The sequence below is a fragment of the Canis lupus genome, chromosome 21, assembly GCF_048164855.1.
Source record: "Canis lupus baileyi chromosome 21, mCanLup2.hap1, whole genome shotgun sequence".
NCBI classification, from domain to species: Eukaryota; Metazoa; Chordata; class Mammalia; order Carnivora; family Canidae; genus Canis; species Canis lupus.
This window is the reverse complement of record NC_132858.1, coordinates 32,223,708-32,245,246: the sequence shown is the minus strand read 5'-3', so window position 1 is coordinate 32,245,246 and position 21,539 is coordinate 32,223,708. Positions and strand designations below refer to the sequence as shown.

Genomic DNA, 21,539 nt, shown 5'->3' with positions numbered 1-21,539 from the left:
TGGGGGGGTAGGGAAAGCCTCGGTATAGAAGTGAGATCCAGAAACCATTAAAAACAGATGGATAAGTCTGATTACATTAAAACCAGAAAGATGCAGAGAGCAGCGTCAGCAAGGTCAGGAGGCCGAGGGCACTCGGCGCCTGGGACCAGCGTACAGGGGGGTGGGGGTCGGGTCGGGTCGGTGCGCCCACGGGCCGGGGTCGGGGTCGAGGTCAGAGCCGGGTCGGGGCGAGGTCGGGGTCGAGGTCAGGGCTGAGGTCGGGGTCTGGGGGGGGCGGGGGTCGAGGTCAGAGCCGGGGTCGGGGCGAGGTCGGGGCCGGGGTCGGGGCCGGGGTTAGGGCTGGGTCGCGGTCGGGGTCAGGGCCGGGGTCGGGGTCGGGGTCGAGGTCGGGGTCGGGACGCCCGCGGGTCGGGGCCGGGGCCGGGGCCGGGGCCGGGGCCGGGGCCGCCGGCGGGGGTCGGGCGGGGAGCCCCGGGCGGGTGACCGGGCCGCTGCCCTCGGGGTGGCGCGGCCGCGGCGGAGTCAGGGGGCAGCGGGCGGGTCCCGAGCTGCGGGGGCGCCAGGCCCTGCGCACGGCTCGCCCGGCACCGGCCCGGACTCCTTGACGAGCCTTTGAAACGAAAACGAAACAGAACCGTGAGACTCTTCCAGGTTGGAAGGGCCCTAAGGGCCACGACAAATAAACGCAGCGAAGGAGCCTGCATTGCACCCCGTCGGGCCAAGCCAAGCCACACCCCAGCGAGAGTCTGGGCGATGCTGGGCCGAAGCAGCCCGGGGGGACACGCCCACGGACACGCCCACGGACACGCCCACGGACACGCCCAAGGACACGCGCCACCGCGACCCGCAGCCGCACCTGCAAGGCCACCCAATAGCTCGGCAGCCTCAGCCCGTTTTACGCGTACACGTTATGTGTAGACATACGGAAATCTAAATCGACATGAAATATACAGAAAATTCATTGAGGATATAAACAAGGTTTTAAAAGTGAAAATATCTGTGTGATCATAATAGAGTTTTTTTTTTTTTTACTTTTGCTTATTTTTCTCTTTCTACAATAAATATGCACAAATGTTATAGTAACAAAAGGCTCTTTTTAATCTTTAAAACACCTCTTTCAGACATAATATGGTCTCTCTTGGTCAGCCACCTGAAGAAATATGAGCATCTTTAACATCGGATTCTCCTAATTCTATTTTACATAACATACTTGTCTATGTTTTTATAAGTTCTCTAGATCCAAAGAGCAAGGAGATTCAAAATATTACGCACATTTTATGGAATCTGCATAATGACAATTTTAAAAGAGCTGCTCACGTTTTTTATTATTCTATCCTTCATATTGATTATTCTTCCCCTAGGTTTTTTCTCAGACCTTAATATTTTTTTTGGTAAGGAAATAATTTTTTAACACCTTCGAGGTACTTTTGTTCTGTCCGGGGCTTTCTGATTTTGTGAGCAGTTTTATCTTCCTCCAGGACATGGGTCATGTTTTTGCCTTCATAAATATTTAAATGGGCGTTATCAATATTCTTCCCATATATTTAAAAACAACTCTTCATAAAAGTGGCGCTGCTGCCACCTGTACAACCTAATTGACACCTTTTGATGGATATTGTTTTGAGAGGAGCCGTGAGGAGCAAAGGCGCAGCCTGACAGCTGCAGTGAGCGACCGTAAGGCGGTCCCAGGCAGGGCGGGTGGCCCCGTGGGGTGACAGGCTCCAGGGGGCTCATTTGTCTCCTGGTACCTTGCAGGGCCTCTCTGGCACGCCGCCTGGGGCAAAACACCCAGGTTGCCAGCTGTGGTCTTATTAGAGGGACCCTGTAGAGTGTAGATCTCTTTCAGGAAATAGTTCCAAAAATTCGTATTTGCAGGAAAGCAGTTTAATCACTTCCCTTCTAAAAGTTTACTTCCAACAACTTAAGCTGCTCTGTGTGGTCCTGACCACTGACTCTGTCAAACAGAGGATTGAAGGGAAATTCTCTTAATCACACCTTCTGCTCTAACCTAGGAATAGACAGGTCACAGGACTCGATTTTAAGCTTCAATCCTAATGGATATGAAACTTATAAAACAATTATCAGGATTATTTTCATTTGTTAAATGTAACCTCTGTTCCCCTCTCTCTGTGAAAACATTCATGAGGCCTGCTGGTGTTTCCTCGTGTCCCCAGAAGTGTGCTCCTGTGTAGGCAAGAATGAAAATGGAGAGGAGTCGGGGTTTCGGCCCAAGTCACGACCGCAGGGTTGTGAGACTGAGCCCCACGTCGGGCGCTGCGCTCGGTGTGGAGTCTGCTTGGGATTCTCTCCCTCCCTCCGTCTCTGCCCCTCCCCCTTCTCTGGCTCCCTCTTTATCTTTTATTCTCTCTAAGATAAATAAAATCTTTAAAAAAGAAAAAGAAAAAATGAACTGACCAATAAAAAGAAGAAAGCAAGTAAGTGAGCAAGGGAGGAAGCAAGGAAGGAAGGAAACAAAGGAGGAAGGAAACAAGGGAGGAAGGAAACAAGGGAGGAAGGAAAGATGGGGGAAGGAAGAGAAACAGGAAACAAAGAGCTTTGTCTCCATCAAAATAAAAAGGATTCACAACCAGATCACATGATAATTCTCTACTTCTCTCTTTCTCCCAATGGATGTGCTCTCTTCAGTGTGTGTTTTGCAGCTGTAGCTGCAACAATCTGGAGAAACCTGGAAGAAGATATTAAAGAACCCAAAGAAGAAAAGGAGAAGGTGGATGGAGAAGGATTGTTTCTGTTTTGAATTATAGAAACACTAGCAAAGAACCATTTCCCCCCACCTGTGTCTATATCAGTGCCATTTATCCCAATATGGAAATAATTTGAGCTGATGTACACAGACGGAAAAAAGGAAAGGAAAACAAACTATGACCAGACTATTAAAATAATCTATCCTAGTTTACTCACTTAAAAATGTGAAAAACAAAACCATGTAACTGGAGCATCACTGCCACCCTCTTTTCCCCTTATCTCATCCTTCATTTGCCATCTGTGCTTTGTGTTTTGCCTCCTTTTTTCCCTCCTAATTCATTATCTTATCTTTTCTTTTCCGGTTCCCTGACCCTATAAACGGGTGGTCTGTTTCATGTTCCTAGACACAATATTCCTGCTCAAATTTGATGGGCGACATAAGGTTTATGTATTCAAATACCATTTTATGCACTGTTCCACACTTCTTATCCTTGGGATCGTTAGTCACAGTATGTGTTCCATGCTGTGCCCAGAATGTCTCAGCTGATAATGACATACTCAAAGAGTATTTTGAGTCTCTATTCTACTAACAGAGTATCAATATCCCACACAATTTGTCCCATGTGATTCTACTCTTTCCAAAGCTGAAGTCTTAACGTACAGAAAGCATTTATCTCTTTAGAATTCCCAAAATATGTTTTGGTCGATGACAGTTTTTCAGACTTAACAAAGAGAAAAAGCCAATGTTTTTAAAGCTTGAGGCTAGCAATACAAAATTTTAAATAGGCTAGAATTTTCAAATATACTTCAAACTGATTCAGTTTTAATCATACATGTTATCCATGGAACAACATGGTATAAAAAACTGAAGGAAGGGAGAAATTATCATATTTAAATCTTGGGATTGAATTAAAATTCTTGTAATGTTACAAATCATTAACTTTTGTAACAACAATCAGAAAAACTTGTAAGACAGCCTCATATGGAAAAAAAAATCAAACATTTCTTAGCTTGATATCTACAAAATGTATATAGATTTGCCAGAGATCATTAAGAATTCACACAAGTCCAATAGAATGAATGTTGGTATGTTGTAATCTGAAGGAGAGAATATGAAAACTGTGCAGTGGTGGGAGTAAATTAAATTCATGGATTCTATCCTAATTTTAAATTCTAGCTTCCCAGAAATGCCCTTATAATTTCTGTGGTCTGCTTGGCCTCTGGCCACATAGTTTACCTGGGCAATGGGCATTGTGGTAACTAAGTCTCCAGGTAGCCTCCTTGTGAGCCATGCTTCCTGATACTCACATCCTCGTGGAGTGTCCTCCAACAGTGAATCTGATCTGACCCTATGATCAGATAGGGCCTGATTACCAATGATGTGGGAATTCAAGGCCAGCCTTGAAGTCCCAAAATTCTTATACCGGACTCTTGACATGTTCACTTATCATAATAGCCATGTAAAAAAAAAAACTAACAAACCTGGACTACCATGTTATGAGAATACTCAGGCTAGTCAGGTAAAAAGACCATATGGAAAAATAGCCATCCCAGCCCAGCTGTCAGGCATGTGAGTAAAGGAATCATCTTGGATATTTCAACTCCAGTAGATCTCAAAGAGGGAGGAAAAAAAAAAACAACTGCAAACTTATGGCCCTAGTTAAACTGTCCTAGCCATCTCCAGCCGTTGCCCGTCTCTAGAGAAGGCCCAACAGATGAGATCCCTGCTGTAGCCTGCTTGAATTCCTAACCCACAGAATTTTTATCAAAATTTAATGGTTGTCATTGTATGCTATTAGATGTTGGAGTACTTCATTATGCAGCAATAAATAACTGGAACAGAATTTGGTTCCTAGATGTGGGGTAGTTGCATGAAAAAAATAGAATAAAGTATGTGACATTTGCTTTCATACCAGACCATGGCCAGAAGCTGGAAGGACATTGAAAAAATGGTTATTATAAACTGACAGGGACTCAAGGAGACTGTTGATGAGGGCCTGAGGGACCGTGAAGAAAAGACACCTGGTATATGCTAACGGAAGTGTTGCAGAAATTTATCTGTGGGAATGTGAAAGACAGAAAAAGATCTTAATGCTCTTGTGGATAATTAAGGAGATGTCAACACTGCATTTTGAAAGTTGTACCTTACTTCTTCTAGACATTCATCATATGAAAGAGAAAGATTCACTAAGGGAAAAGTAGTCCCAGTTTAACATAATTTAGATCTAGATGTAGACAGATATAGACAGGAACCAGGAATTGCTAAGTTCAAAAATAAAAATCCTTATCCTCAGCAAAATATTCTCCAAGTAAGAGATCAGCAAAGATCAAGTCCCAAATGAGGCAAGTAGGTCCTTCATTAAGATCAACGGGGCTGCCCCTTAGAAAATATCTGCTGTTCAAAAGACCTTAGGGTCTTAAGCACATATCCTTTCTTTTGCTTTCCTTTCCTTTTTTTTTTTTTTAAGACTTTATTTATTCATGAGACACACACACAGAGAGGCGGAGACATAGGCAGAGGGAGAAGCAGGCTCCCTGCAGGGAGCCGATATGGGACTCGATCCCAGGACCCAGGGATCACGCCATGAGCCAGAAGTAGACACTCAACCAGTGAGCCACCCAGGTGGCCCAATTATCTTATTTTTCTAAAATGGAACTGAATCTGAGATAAGTAAGTGATTTTTCTTTGGATCAGCAAAATGGAATTAGAAAACATATTTTAACTTTAATTCCGGGACCCTGGAATCATGATGTGAGCCCAAGGCAGACGCTCCACCTCTGAGCCACCAGATGTCCCTACAAAGTAACTTTTCATACAGGTAAGTAGTTTACATGGTTCCAAAAATCTTAGCTACTCATATCACCTGAGCTACTCCAAAAGAATATCAGCCAGGAGATCTCTAAAGTTGGAGAACAACCAAATTTCTCATTTTGCCACATACATTTCAACTCTCTTTTCTCTTTATACAATCTACTTCAATTTCATCAGAAGCTGAAAAGTCTTTGGAATTTGAGCTGAGAATTTTAGCCTGTATATTTTCTTGATCTAGTTATAAAATTCACCTTAAAAACTAGAGAAAAGAATAGAGGCAAAACTGACAGCCCATATATTAGAAAACTCAAAAAAAGTCTACTAGAACTTATGTGTTAACAGAAGTTAAAGTCATGTTAGCTGGCGACATGTGAAATTTTAAGTGCAAAATAAACAGGATATTTTACAAATTTTTATACAGCAAATTTATTTCTCAAATGGAACCAATCTTAGACCACAATATATTCTAACACAGATTAAAAATATCTCTGGTGTACATTATAAGATTTTATTTTCCTAGTCTCCTAATCATAAAGGCTCTTTCCAGGCTCTTCCAAAGATGCTTTCTTTCCTTTCTTTTCAATCATTCTTATTTTGCAGACATAAATAATTTGATAGATTTTAAATACCTAAAATACATTTGATAGCTTGGAGGCCAAAACTGCTGGTTTTATAACTAGAAGAACTTTACTACTTAGCATTAGCTAGTTTTCTTTACATATTTATTGAGCATTTGGGGTTATGAACTTCACGATGAAAGCCTTTGAACTGTTTCTTAAAGTGGAAAAAAATAGTATATTATATAAAATGCAAAAAAAAAAAGTTTTTAAATAAACCTAATAAACCACACCTAAATCAGAGCTAGTCACTTCTAATATCACTTTCTTATGATCTGAGATTAAATTAAATTAGGAAGAGCGGCAACTTATTGATTATATGTATATGTGTTAAAAATACTCTATGGAATGTGTATATACTTTGAGTCTAAGTAAATGTTTTCTATTTATTTTTATTTGTTTTCTTTCCATTCCACTTTAGAAATTCCTAAATCGTCACAAAATCTTAGAAGAAGCTTTGAGGCACTGTTAGGCAACTTGTACTTGAAAGACATCAAGGGAAACAGTTCCATGTATGGTAATAACCTATCTTATATAAATTACCCTCAAGAAGATCAGGGGCCCCTGGTTAAGATTATTTACCCTTCCTATTTTAAAACCAGGAAGTTTGGGATATTTGATAAAAATTCTATCCCATTGTTCTTGTAGTGCCTAAAATTAAGAAGGTGGATTAGACGTTGCCTTAAAGGTATAAAAATGTTACAATGCTAAAATTCTGATCTAGAAGATCAAGCTTCCATATGAATAATGAATAGAGAAAAAAATAGCTGACTTAAACATCTCCCCTTCTCTTTTACTCTGTTTTACCTGTACTCATGTTTTTATTTCATTTCTTATTTTTCACTTTATCTCTTCCTTCTACTACCTAACTTAATCTACTCTCACTATGTATCTCCTGTGCATATCAGACATAGAACCCTGGACTGCACACATGACAAAACAACTCATCAAGTCCAAGTCAATAAACTGTCAGTGAAGTTCTTCATCAATAAATTACTAAAAAGTGTCTAGATTGTGATTCTGTTTCCCATCCCCACTCATTTGTTTTATGATGCAACTTAAAAAACAAAGGTAGAAGAATGTTCAAATATCACTTTGTTTTTTTAAGGAACTATTTTTAATGACCCTAACATTATAATGCTTTGAGGGAAATTATCTGTGATCATTCTATGGTAGTTATGTTTATTATCAGAGAGAAAAAAGCAAGTGTGTCCAAAATGTGGATGAGTTTGCAAAATCAGGTACCAAAAATTGACAATGATTCTGAGTATTATTAAATTTACACATTAGCTTGCCCTTAAGAAAACTCCCACCTGAAATAAACGTTAATCACAGGAAATTAAATTGTATTAATCAGGATTGGTATCCGAATAATGTCATGTACACAAGAAAAGATATTAAGAACAACATGTACATATTTGAGAGACCAAGTAAAATAACCCATGCCATGCACATGCACTAAACTTTCAACCAACCACATTGCTTCTTTCAAATTGATGATGGCTCCTTTTTGAAGCTCCAGAAACATTAAGTGTCCAGAAATATTAGCATGACTCTCAAAATCGTCAACAAGGAACTAAGGGTGTAGAATGACCAAATACTTGTCATTTCCAACTCTATCACGTGCATAGACATAGCAAGTGTGCTAATACTTTTAAACAGGCTCTAAACAGGGTTCCTTTTAACAGGCTATATAAAAATTAAGACAAAAATGCTTTATCAGATCATGTGTGATTTATCATTTCTAATAATTTGCTCTCAGGCTAGGCTAGCTAAATAATTTCACTTCCTTACCAGCATTGTTTTTGATATTCATATAGGCAGTTATGTCGTTTACTCAATCTCTCCATATTCTCTTGTGGTATTTTATCAAGAATTGAATGCTCAGCCTCTCAATCATTCCCGTGGCTCTTACACACATTCTTCACAATTTGTTGACACCAGTGAGTATAGGCATTAGTATTTCACACATGGCCTTACCTAGCGTCCATCAGTAAATTATCACCCACTTTCAATGATCTCATCCACCAAGGAGTAAATGTGAATCAGGCCAAAAAAACAGGCCAAACTGGTTTTTCTCTCACAAAATATAAATATAAGCTATTTGTTATCAAATAGTTTCAAAATCAGACTTGGATAATTACCACTCTTTAATTTTTTTTTTATTTATTTATGATAGTCACAGAGAGAGAGAGAGAGGCAGAGACACAGGCAGAGGGAGAAGCAGGCTCCATGCACCGGGAGCCTGATGTGGGATTCGATCCCGGGTCTCCAGGATCGCGCCCTGGGCCAAAGGCAGGCACCAAACCGCTGCGCCACCCAGGGATCCCCACTCTTTAGCATATGGGATTGAAACTCTGAGTTTTAGAAGCTAATTATATATTTTTTTCTTGTATGCCATGATTATTTGTCAATTTGCTTCTCCTGATAATATAAAAGAAACATTATAGAAAAGTAGAAATTTGATATTAAATAAAATTCTGTAAGACTTATAATAAATATCAAATATAGTAGGAAAAAAGCTAACTCTTGGGGCACCTGGATGGCTCAGTGATTGAGCATCTACCTTTGGCTCAGGCTGTGATCGTGGGGTCCTGGGATTGAGTCCCACATCGGGGTTCCCGCAGGGAGCCTGCTTTTCCCTCTGCCTGTGTCTCTCCGCCTCTCTCTGTGTCGCTCATGAATAAATAAACAAAATCTTTTAAATAAAAGCTAACTCTTGTCTATTATCCTAACACTAAATTTTGAGCATTCAATTTTTCCAATCTTTTTATAAAACAAAGGATGACCTAATGATAATAACAGATATGTGAAATTTATTTTAAACCCAAACTATCTTAATTCTTACACTAGAGTATTACTTTATTAAGTGGCAGACTATAAAATTTTTAATTTTTATGAATAAAGATAAATTGTGGTATCACAAAAAAGTCACAACAAAGCTCTGCTACAATTTCAAATTCTGCTGCACCTTATGGATTTTTCTAGTGTTTTTTCCTCTTCTCAGAAAGTTTTCTATTTACTACCCACTATCATCTTTCAAATCTTCTTGATTCTCCAAGGTCACCTCAAATGTCACTATTTCTGTGAAGTTTTCTTCAATCCTAATTAAAATATATTATTATTATTATTATTTATTTATTTATTCATGATAGTCACACAGAGAGAGAGAGAGAGGCAGAGACACAGGCAGAGGGAGAAGCAGGCTCCATGCAGGAAGCCCGACACGGGACTTGATCCCAGTCCCCAGGATCGCGCCCCAGGCCAAAGGCAGGCGCTAAACCGCTGCGCCACCCAGGGATCCCAAAATAAATTATTATTGACTCTATAGTTTGGTAGCACTTTATTTACTTAAAATATAACATTCTCCTCTATTCGATTGGAAATTCTGTCAATACCAAGACTCTATCTACCAGCTATAGTCCCATAACAGCTAGCGTAGAGAGTTAGTCATCCAAGTCTCTGTATGTTGCTAGAACAACAGATCCTGCAGTGGTGTATGGGTTTTAGTACCCAGCTTAAGAGAAAGTAAAAGTCCATTCAGAGGGCCAGTGGGTGACCACATGCCCTTACATTTCTCATATACCAATAGCTACTGTAGAATAAGAATTTGAGATATTAATATCTGGTAATTTCTGGAGTTTGTTTGTCCCTAAGAACCATATCCATTTAAACCATGAGATTTTGGCCACCTTTTTTCTTATAGTAAGACTTTGCAGCTAAGTAAGTTGCTAATGCTGGGGAAATGCCTTTTTGTGGCCAAAACAGAGAAAAGGTTAACTATTGCTTTCCTGCCTTCAAAGTATTTCCCATGGGTACACCTTGATCTTCTAAAAAATATATGTAGTTTTCCTTTTAGGCAGAAATAATATTCTCACTCAACAAAACTATCTTTTACATCTAACACACAGTGTATTTCAAGCAAAATCTTTAAAAAAAAAAATAAGAGTCACAGTGATAATTCAGGTGCTTCAGATAAATGAAAGCTTTATAGTGAACCATTTAGTCTCTCCATTCAGTAGACAGAATGGCCAAAAAATATCTTCTTGAGCTGTGATGTCTTTGACAAAGAGATTATAGAATTGAATATAGTTACAATAGTTTCTAGTGCTTATTCTTCACCCTACCCTAGGAACAACAGGTATTACTGGATGAGGAGAGGCTCACTTTAGTTACAGGGTAATGAGTCCACAATTGGAGATATTACCTCAAAGAACTGCCCTCAGCCTATTTGATCGAGTCACTGTATAGTCATACAGTGGCAGTTGTCAAGTCATATTTAAAAGGATTCTCCCAATTTAGCCCCAGTTCTCTCTTCTCTTGCCTAGAAACTGAACACATATATCCTCCTTAGTTTCTATGGGAAATGTGTCTATTTAAACCAGGGATCCCTGGGTGGCGCAGCGGTTTGGCGCCTGCCTTTGGCCCAGAGCGCGATCCTGGAGACCCGGGATCGAATCCCACATCGGGCTCCCGGTGCATGGAGCCTGCTTCTCCCTCTGCCTGTGTCTCTGCCTCTCTCTCTCTCACTGTGTGACTATCATAAATAAAAAAAAAAAAAAAAAACAATTAAACCAGCAGCCCGGGTGGCTCAGCAGTTTAGCGCCGCCTTCAGCCCAGGGCGTGATCCTGGAGACCTGGGATCGAGTCCCACGTCGGGCTCCCTGCATGGAGCCTGCTTCCCCCTCTGTCTGTGTCTCTGCCTCTCTCTCTCTCTGTGTCTCTCATGAATGGATGAATAAAATCTTAAAAAAAAATGTGTAAATATGTAAAACACATTTTGACTTACATTATCATCCTAATAGATTATCACAAAACTGTCAGAAAAAGAGAAAGTAACATAGCTAAACTTTTGGCTTATTGATTTGTGGTCAGATAAAATCAACTCTCAATTTATTTTACTGTAATTGTTTTCATTTTAAAATTATTTAAAATGATTATAAAAATAAGTAAAAAAGATATAATGTATTTTCTTAAATGTAACATCTACTGATTTGATACAAAAGGACAGTTTAAATATGCACTTATTAAATATGTATTCATTAAATGTATTAAATTTAATATTTAATAAAAGTACCATTTTTTTCAGTAATCGTCCAATGGTATGTTTTCATAAAAATTCAAGGGCTATGCAGCAGAGCTCACATCTAAATCTAGGAGGCCAGTAATGTAATTATAGGTACTGCTTTGTATGTAAAATGTGTTTATTCCATTTTTATTTGGAAGAAATACTCCCAATTTTCTAAGGGTATTCTGAATTGGTATGATGTTTGATCGGGTTAAGATGAAGTCCTGATATATCTGAATTTCAAGCCTACCTATAATACTGTACTTTAGCTCTTAAATGCCTGAGCATGTGATTTTTTTTCATACATGGGAAATTATCAGAATATCAAAGGATATGTTACACAGATATTTTTCTCCTTACTTTTCATCTTTTCTCCTAAATATCAACAACATAGACATACTGGATCCAAGAAGAACTGGCATTACATTTCTCAAAAGCATGCAAATGGCAGATAGGGAGCAATAAGTGTGTTTAGAAATATTTGGAGAGGGAGTCAGGGATGGGCTGGAACTGATTTAATGATTTATAAGATTAAAGTGATCTGAAGAGTTTAATAATATGAATTAGGGTGGAATTCGATAATAATACGCCTGATCTTGCTCAGATGCTCTGTCTTATAGTTCTTGACATTAAACAACCTTTAGTTTCTCCATTTAAAATTGTAAATGTTTGCTTACCAAAATGATTTTTCCAAGTTCCCCAGGCTCTCACTGCCCACTCCATCACAACACAGGGTTTTGAATGTCTTAATGGCATAACTGGCACCGAATCTTCTATGTTAGCGCTGGACACTCAAGCACTTTCAACCCTACACAAGCCTAGGGAGACAATTAACGTAAATACTTCTCAAAGATGTTTGAAGTAAAATAACTTTGTGTTATTCTTTATACAAACTGAACTATTTATGGCTTCCTAATGAACAGTAGGAATGTGGGCTGAATAGAGCAGAGCAAACTACTGTCAGGAACAAAAATGTGCTCACTTGTGTGCACATTTTATCTAAAGCAAGACTTTAGATAAAAATGATATATTTCTCCCTATGGAAGCACATTAGCTCCCCCCGCGCTCTGCACAAGTGCGTGTACACACACCCGCACACACCACCAACAGAAAGCCGGTGTTTGCTGTCACTGTGAAGCACTCGAGTGGTGATGGTTCACTTTAACTCCCCACCCGTGGTGTCTCGGGTTGTCGCTCACGTGGACATTGCTCTTCGTGTCTTGGCTGGAAACCACATTTTTGACTTCTACGAAAGTTCTGGTTATCTTCAGCTTGTCAACTGCTGTATACTGTGAAGAATGCTTGCACCTGGACGCCTGATGAAGCTAGATGCGATGTGGGCGAAGCTGTGGCTACTGTAGCAGGCTCGAGCTGGAGGCCGCTTTACTGTGGCACATCAGGAAACGGTTTTCTATATATTCCATGAAAGTAAGTGACTGGGCGACACACTCTCCTTATTCATAAAAACCTAGTCTTCTTACAATCGACAGTTAAAGATTAGTCTTCTCACTTTTTGAAGTTGCCTATGCTTAGAAATTGAGAAACACTCCTGGCCTTAAATTTCTATAAAACATTGATGCTTCTGGTGAAAAACAAAGCAAAAACCTAATCATTTGATAATTTCATGTTTCCCTTTTCTTATTTTTTTCTTTTCTTCATTTCTATGGGTAATACAAATTCAAAACAGAGACACCTGGGTGGCTGGCTCGGTTAAAGGCCGACTTCAGCTCAGGTCCTGATCTCAAAGTCCTGGGATCAAGCCCCACATGGGGCTGGCTCCCTGTTCAGCAGTGAGTCTGCTTCTCCCTCTTCCTCTCCCTCTGTGATCTCTCTTGCTCTCGCTCTCTCTCAAGTAAATAAATGAAATTCTTTTTTAAAAAAAAAAAAAGGAAAGAAAAAGAAATTCAAAACCTTGTAACTGTTTCTGGTTTGTTTTATTTTGCTTTTATGACATAAATGGTCATCTTCCTTAGAGACTCATAAAATGATGTATCTAAGATTTTACATTAACTTTTTTAGATATACTATTTATTCAAGTTCTCAAAGATACATCTCCCCTATGACTAAAATTCAGAATCCACAATTGGTAAATATGATTGATGAATTCAATGAGATAGAAGTCAAATACTCATTAATTCAAGTATATGTGAATCAAAGACATACCTAAATGAATGCCTATGATAAACTAAGGGCAAAAAGTTACTTGCAACACATCATAAAGAGGTCATTTCTTTCCTATATGAAGAATTTAAATACATACATACATACATACATACCTCTATTCCAAAAGAAAAACTGGAAGATGGCTGTGAACCTCTAATTATCATCACATTGCTTAGCACATAGGAAGATCCTAAAATGTTTTATGAAGAAATGAGTGAATAAACAACTATTCAGGCAGTGTCCAAACATTTTAATTAAAAGCTTTACGTTTTCCGGAGTTGACCAGTAAAGTGATTGCATAAAGATTATACATATATGCATATATAATATATATTATTTATATGTTAAAATATATTACATATTATATTATGTATATATTTGTATAAAATACATATGTGTATATATACATACTATCTTTTCCCTTTCTACCATCATGTAAATAGGAAGGAAGAAGGTACTTTCAAATGCTACAAATAAAATTTTATTTATGTGGAAGTCTCTGTTTAATCCTGTCACATTGCTATAACTTTCACTCCAATCTAAAGTAAGAATATGGGATCCCTGGGTGGCTCAGCAGTTAAGCATCTGCCTTCAGCCCAGGGCATGATCCTGGGGTCCTGGGATCGAGTCCCGTGTCGGGCTCCCTGCATGGAGCCTGCTTCTCCTTCTGCCTGTGTCTCTGCCTCTCTCTCTCTCTCTGTGTCTCTCATGAATGAATAAATAAAATCAGAAAAAAAATTTTAAATAAGAATATAAAAAAAATGTTATTTACTAAATGGAAAGTCTAAGTAAAATCGTATTACTGAGAGAGATAAAAGAATTCAGCATCTAATAGCCTTTTGATATCTGAAGATATTATAATGTAAAGAGATGTTGACATTGCAATACACAAGAGTATTAAATAGTCTACTTCCAGAATTAACTTGGGTTTGCTAGCAAGACTCAAATATTTTATGTGACTTCCGAATAAAAAGTTAAATTTCATTTATAATTCCTTTTAGAAGCAGTTTAATTTATTAATTATTGTAGAGACTTAAAAACAATGTATTCAACAGAATGAATTAATTGTCCTTTTGATGTTTTCTTACAAACTAATTTGTATATCAATACCTTTTTTCTTCTAGAATTTCTATAGCTTTTTTTGTTTCACTAAATAGATTCAAATGATATTGTTTTTGTATCTGCTTAAGTCAAAAATACTCTCACAAATCATATAAAAGTCAAAGAATTTTGTATAATAGTCCATAAGAGAAAGGGTGTTTTTATTTTAGCCCGGAGAAAATTGATTTGAATAAAGTCCAGTCTTTCTCAAACTGTATTCAACTAAATTGATTCTCTATACCTTAAATTAAATCTTATCCCTCCTTTCTCAGTGACTAAGACATTTACATAAACTGTTTTATAATGTTGATTAAATTCAAAGCTTGCTAAATACTGTGGGAATTAAAGTCCATGAAATCTTGTTTAAACTCTTATTTGTTTTTTTGTTTTTTGTTTTTTGTTTTTTTGTCCAAATATCCTTTTCTCAGTTTCTAGGGTGGGCAGCCTGGGCCAAGGGAGGAGGGTCTGACAGTTGGCCCCTCTAGGAGGGAGGTGGATGGAAATATTTTTTAATATAAACAAATATTATATTCTGTGCTCACACATACAACTCATATGAGTGGATGATTGACATTTTTAAAAAAAGAAAGGAAAAGAAAAAAGGTACTTATTTGGGTAACTTTAAGCTTCCTTTCTCAAATGCTTCATCAGGCAAAGTGGACATGAATTTCTACGTTAGGAATAAAGTGCCAAGCATAAGGTCCTTTTGCCCCAAAGAAGGATGTTACATTTGGGTCTGATTTTACTAAGTAGAGCACAGATATCAGTAATGAGCAAAATGAGAGTACTTTCTACACATACTTGTTACTACTGAGAAGCCAGTTATACATTATTTTATCATTCTACCCTAGAATATATTTAAATCTCAAGTAACTGAGCTACAATAAAGGTCACTGAAATTTTGTGCTAAAATCCCATGCTATAGTTAAAAGACTTGGAAATCTTTGATTTGTGAGGAAATATATCAACAAAAGATAAAATGTTTATAGTTTTATAGTTTCTTAGTTTTTAATATATTTTTGTCTTCTGAAGTCATATGCTTTGAAATATTTTAAGTTTTTTTGAAACATATTGAGAGATAAATCTGCTGCCTGTAATACTTCATCAGATCCGCACAAATTTTTTTCTCATTGGATTATACCTACACAGCCCCTGTTAAACTGTTCTATTGGTCCTGGAATTGAAAACACACCATCTGCAAGATTTTCCTTAAAAATGATTGGAAAGATATTTTGTAATCAATTTGTAAGTGTTTGTGTCTGCCCAAACTATTGATGTCATTTTTCTCCCTGTGGTTATCAATAGAGCCTTGACCAAACTGACACTGTGTACATGCCAATGAAACAATAAGTGACAACTATGATAACTCTTGGAACAAACTATTTTTTCTAGCTGTGTGGTCTCACATTTGTCAGTTGGATTTGTTAACAATGTTTATAGTCTATAATTACGAATCTTCCACTAGTTTGAATTTTGAAATAGAAAATAGAAACAAAAACACCCTCTCTCCTTTTAAAGAAGTTATTTTTGTTTTCTTCCTGATTTGCATAAAATTCATATTCTCTCCCTATCTGTATGAGTACATAGAGAGATAAAGTAAGAATCTAACATATTAGTTAAGTTTATATACTGAATTTGTCTATGAATTTAGAATTAAACAGGGATCCCTGGGTGGCGCAGCAGTTTAGCGCCTGCCTTTGGCCCAGGGCGTGATCCTGGAGACCCGGAATCGAATCCTACATCGGGCTCCCAGTGCATGGAGCCTGCTTCTCCCTCTGCCTGTGTCTCTGCCTCTCTCTCTCTCTCTCTCTCTCACTGTGTGCCTATCATAAAAAATTAAAAAAAAATAGAATTAAACACGTTAAATTATGAAATTTATTTTTCAGGTTGTTTAGAAAGTCAAAGCAAATTGAATGGCCCAAAATATTTTATTTCTGTATGATAATAATATATAATATGAACAATATGTTTGAATCTAAAAATTTGTACTTAAGTAAAATATTTTATTTTAGTATACAGTTATTTCATTATGCTACAAAATGGTGAAGATCATGCTATAAGGCAAAAATACAGCTGCCTTCCTAGAACACTAGAAAGAAGTGAGAATGTTCCCTACTGTTATGTTTGTGATTGAGGAGAAATACCAGCATTAATTCAAGACAGATACTGGAAAGTCACGAATCATCTTCCTATAGCATAACACTGACATATTTTAAAGATAAATAATCATATATTCCATTAGATATTTTTTTATGCTTGAAACCATGCTCATACAAGGAGGTTTGTGTTGGCTCAAGCTGCCATAACAAAATAACATAGACTGGGTGGCTTAAACAACAAAAAATTATTTCTCACAATTTTGGAAGCTAGGGAATCCAAGACCAAGGTGTCTGGCAATTTACCTGGAGTTATTCTCAGTGGGCTCAAAATATGCTAGTTTTAACTCCCCTACTATAGGAAACATTCTTATAAAACTTTGGCTTTGCATATGATGAATCCCCAGTTTTCCAACCTAGGATAGCGTTTTCTTTTCTTTTCTTTTTTTAATGGTTATACCTTCTTCAAGGTGTTGATCTCAGTAATGTTAGGATAGCACTTCATGCCTGAAAAGATTCCTGGGGTTTGTTAGGAGTGAATTTCAGTTTAAGAACCAGGAACGTGTTCTCTCGGTCATCAGTTCAATGGCTAAATCCACCGCTTTGTCTGCATAGCACACATTAAAATGCCCTAGTGTAGAACTATTCTAAAGTTAGATATGGAAGCATGAACTTAAAATACCAGAAAACCAAAAAGTATATGAAAAGATACTTCTTACCCATCATTAGGGAAATGCGAATCAAAGCCACAAGGATATACAGCTCCGGGCTGTCATATGGCTGTTATCAAAAGTCAGAGAGTAGAGAGTGCTGCCAGGCTGTGGAGACCTGGAAGCCTGTGCTGCTGGTGGGACTATCGCACCGCCTGACCCCCGAGGAGACACCTGCTATTCCTCACAACGTGAAACCCACCATCCTCAGGAGAGGATTTGACGTTGGGGTCCAGAGCCAGGCCATCGGGGGCAGGGATTTGCGCGGACATCTGCCTACCAGTGTTCACAGCAGTGTTATTCCCAGAATGGCCAAATAGTGGGAATAACCCAAATTTCCATGGACAGACGAATGGATACACAAAATGTGGTTATACATACGGTGGAAGATAATTCAGTGTCAAAAAGGAATGAAATTCTGATGTATGTGGCAACACGGACGCACCTCAGAGCCAGCACGCTGAGTAGGCCCGCAGGACACGCAGTGTGCACGCACCTGCAGGGGGGCCCAAAGGGTCAGGTTCTAGCGACAGAAAGTAGAAGGGCGCCTTCCCGGGGCTGAGCCGAAGCAGGAACGCGGCGGTGGCTTGACGGGCGCAGAGTCTCAATCCGGGATGTTGAAAAGTTCCAGAACCGGATGGTGGTAATGGTCGCGCAGGAGTGTCCATGCATTTAATGTCGCTGGAGCCACACCTGCAAATGGTTTGAATGGTAGATTCTGTGCATATATTCAACACAATTACAAATGTAGCGTCGTAGTATCAGGATGTCTGCAACAGCAAACCTGAGGGGCCCGGAGCGCCGGCGGCGTGTGGGACGGGGGACTCTGCGGGGACAGAGCCCCAGACTTCAGGTGAGGCCTGCGAGACACAGAGGCACCAGCCCCCAGCCAGCCGGGCAGCCAGCGGTTCCCAGGGGAAGCCCGGTGCGCACCCGTGGCCCCGCTTGGCCGGGGGTGGGGGGCAGGGCGCTTAAGGTGTGACTGTGCATTTATAAAACCCCGCGGGGCTACTCTGGGGAGCAGCTGACACCCCTTCCTACGGGATGCTTAGCACAGCGGGGCGGCCTGACGGTCCTGCAGGCGGAGGGGGCTTTCCCGGTGTCCCTGCGGCTCCACTGCGCCCCCCGCTGGTCCCGGGGACCGACACCTGTGCACCTGTTCCCGCCCCGCTGCCCAGGGCTGACCTGGGGGGATCCGGGCCCGGGAGAGGGGGGGGGGCGGCCGAGCCCTAGAGCACCCGCCCCGCTGCCCAGGGCTGACCTGGGGGGGATCCGGGCCTGAGGCGACCGAGCCCTAGAGCACCCGCCCCACTGCCCAGGGCTGACCTGGGAGGGATCCGGGCCCGGGGGGGCGGCCGAGCCCTAGAGCACCCGCTCCGCTGCCCAGGCCTGACTTGGGGGGACCCGGGCCCAGGGGAGGCCGAGCCCTAGAGCACCCGCCCCGCTGCCGATGCTGCACGACTCCCCGCCCCGCTCGCTCTCGGCACCAGGACCCCCGCCCCCCCGGGACCCACAGGTCGTCCCTCTCTCCATCCATAAACCTGGCGGAAAGTCATCATTGCGACGTTGTGTGAGCGACGCAGGAGCTGCTCGGCTCTGAATCACAAGCGCTGCTCGGCTGATGGCTGGAGGCCAACGCACCCCGGCGTCGAGGAGCGGCGGGCGAGGCCTGCAGGCGGACCGCGGCGGTGTCGGCGCCTGAGCACCCGCACCACCCGGCTGGCCCCGAGCGCCCCGCACCCGCCGCCCCGGGCGCCCCGCACGGCCCCTGCCGCCTCCGACCTGCGGAGGCTGTGGTCGTAGCGCCGCGGGCCCTGGTCAAGCCCCAGAGAATCCTGCAATCGGGGTCCACACGTGTCCATGTCTTACCTCTGATGGAGCAGAACAATAGATGATGGGACATATACAATGACAGGTAGTGACACACACATACACACACACACACGGGAATAGAAGTGACATATTTTGTTTTTGTTTTTAGAGAAACATGCAGGAGCCAGTGAGAATGTACAGTAGCTTATATATCTTTTGCTTCCATCTTATTTAAAAAACATTTACCATGCTACTATCCGCATTAGTATCACCATAAAAACAATGAAATAAAATTTAATCTGCCAAAGACATGTGACATTCAATGTAATGGAGATCATCTACTCTTTGGATACATGTGGGCAATAAGTAGATTATCTTTAGCTACAAATCCTATGTTAATTTTACTGTAAATATACATAATGTGATGGGTGTTAAATTGCTCATGACCAGATTTCAGAGGCATCCAAAAATATACAGTTAAGCAACTTCTTGATTTCTCTTGAATCATGAAAATTAGATTGAACGCAAAAAGTCACTGGAGATTATAAATACTAAAAATTGTTTATAATGTCCTCATTCGAACAAATACTTTTCTGGTTACTGCAGCCATACTCAAAATCTGCTGAGATTCTTCAGACACTTGAAAACTAAGGCATATATCATGGAGTCAGCTCCTGACAATAAATCTACTTTAGTAGATTTCTCTAATGGAATTCTTCCTCCAGGAGAAAAAAAATAAAGAGGAAATAGAAAGAGCTATTTGTGTATCAATAACTAACATAGCATTTTCAGATCAAATTTCTATTATTTATTATGCAAGATAGCATAGAACTCCTGTATTAGAATTAATGGCATTTCATGAAATTTTTATTTTTTCTGATTTCTAAGCTTCATGGCCTACAAAGAATACTGCCTGAAGAAAAACCTATTAAGAATTCAACAAAAGAACATATTTATAGTAACAATGGACAGTGCCACTTATATTTACATTTTCCTTGTCCCTATTCAAAATTATTCCCTAGTGGGGATTTTTATACCTCTTATGAGGTTGCCAAAGGTTAACAGATACTACATTTTTCCCGACTACAACACAATCCCAACCGTAGCTTATAGCTAGCTCTTGGTTCATATTTTCTTTAAGTAAAACTCAATTGAGCTTTATGGTTTAAATATCATTTTCTCTATTATATAATAAGGACTCATTAATCATATGATGAACATTATATTTGTGCTTGTAACTGTTTCTAAATCCAGTAAGCTTGCCATAGTAAAAAAAAAGACTTTTAGCTATAGCTCTTTTATTTCTATGCACTATTTGCAGATTCCTTCTAGTTAAGTGTGAACTTCTGTTACCGCTGTTGTCTTCAACCCAGATTATCAAGTGCATTACTTCTTTTTAACATAAATTAAAAGTGTTGAGGTTGAGTCTTTAAGAAAAAAACTGGAAAATTTTAATTAAAAAATATATAAATGATAGCATGTCCAGCTTGTGCTGGTAAGCTCCTTTTACATAAGACCTTGAAATATATGAGACAAACTAAGGGTATTTTTAAACACTTTATATTGCTTTTTAACAATTTTGAGATTCCTCTAATATCACCTGGCTCCAGCAAATTTAATCCAAATTAAATTTACATCTGGGTACAAGTGAATTTTTTAAATGTTTTGTTATACATTCCCATGGTTAATTTGCACCCTCCTCCTGTTAACTAATGCAACATACTTTGAACTTGAGATGTTATGCCTCACCCAAATCCAGAACCCACTAGCCACAGGTGTCCACCATGTGAGCTGCTGAAAACAGGGTCAGGAGGATTGTGGTGCATAGAAAATACATTCGTCTCAACATGAAGCTAGGTGCTGTTTATACACTCTAGGTATTTTTACTGGTAGCCTTTGAAATAGGTGGCTAGGTATGATTTTGAGGTCTGTTGAGCAGATGTTTATCTATGCCTAACAGATCGTAAAAACCGAAAGGTTAATAAAGGGATAAGAGGTGAGACTGTGAGTAGGGCTTGGTTTGAGCCCATAGTATAATTTAACTACGAGGTTGACACAATATATAGAGAAGTACATTAAAGATAGCATTTCCTTCCTGCCAAAGAGATACTTAAATGTTTCCATTGCCATTGGATTTTGTGAGGTGTGACCTTATGCTAGATTATTTTCAGGTGGAATGGGTTTTTAGTGAAGTGAGAGGCATCAGAGTGGAATTCTAAAGCCAATTGTTACTTTTCTAGGAAAAAATTAAAAATAAATAAATCTAGCAACATAGAGAATTGGTTAAATATGTTATATCATCATCCCTCAAAATATAGGGTTTCAAATTCAGTGTCAGAGACATTTGATTTTGCTCTTGAAAATTATAGTTTCCTTTTAAAATAAAAGTACCTCTAGGAATGAAATCCAGTATTAGAATACTATAGTTATTGTACTAACATTACTGACATGTGA

The 21,539-nt window shown here is 39.7% G+C and overlaps 1 long non-coding RNA gene across 1 annotated transcript; it reads right to left on the bottom strand.

The window, feature by feature from the left end:
- Nucleotides 1–11,751: 11,751 nt before the first annotated feature.
- Nucleotides 11,752–18,089, bottom strand: LOC140613507 (uncharacterized). Its single transcript, XR_012014505.1, has 4 exons — nucleotides 17,770–18,089; nucleotides 13,480–13,556; nucleotides 12,403–12,614; nucleotides 11,752–12,021 (listed from the first exon to the last, which is right to left on the bottom strand). It is a non-coding gene; the product is annotated as an uncharacterized lncRNA (long non-coding RNA).
- Between the last annotated feature and the right edge of the window lie 3,450 nt (nucleotides 18,090–21,539).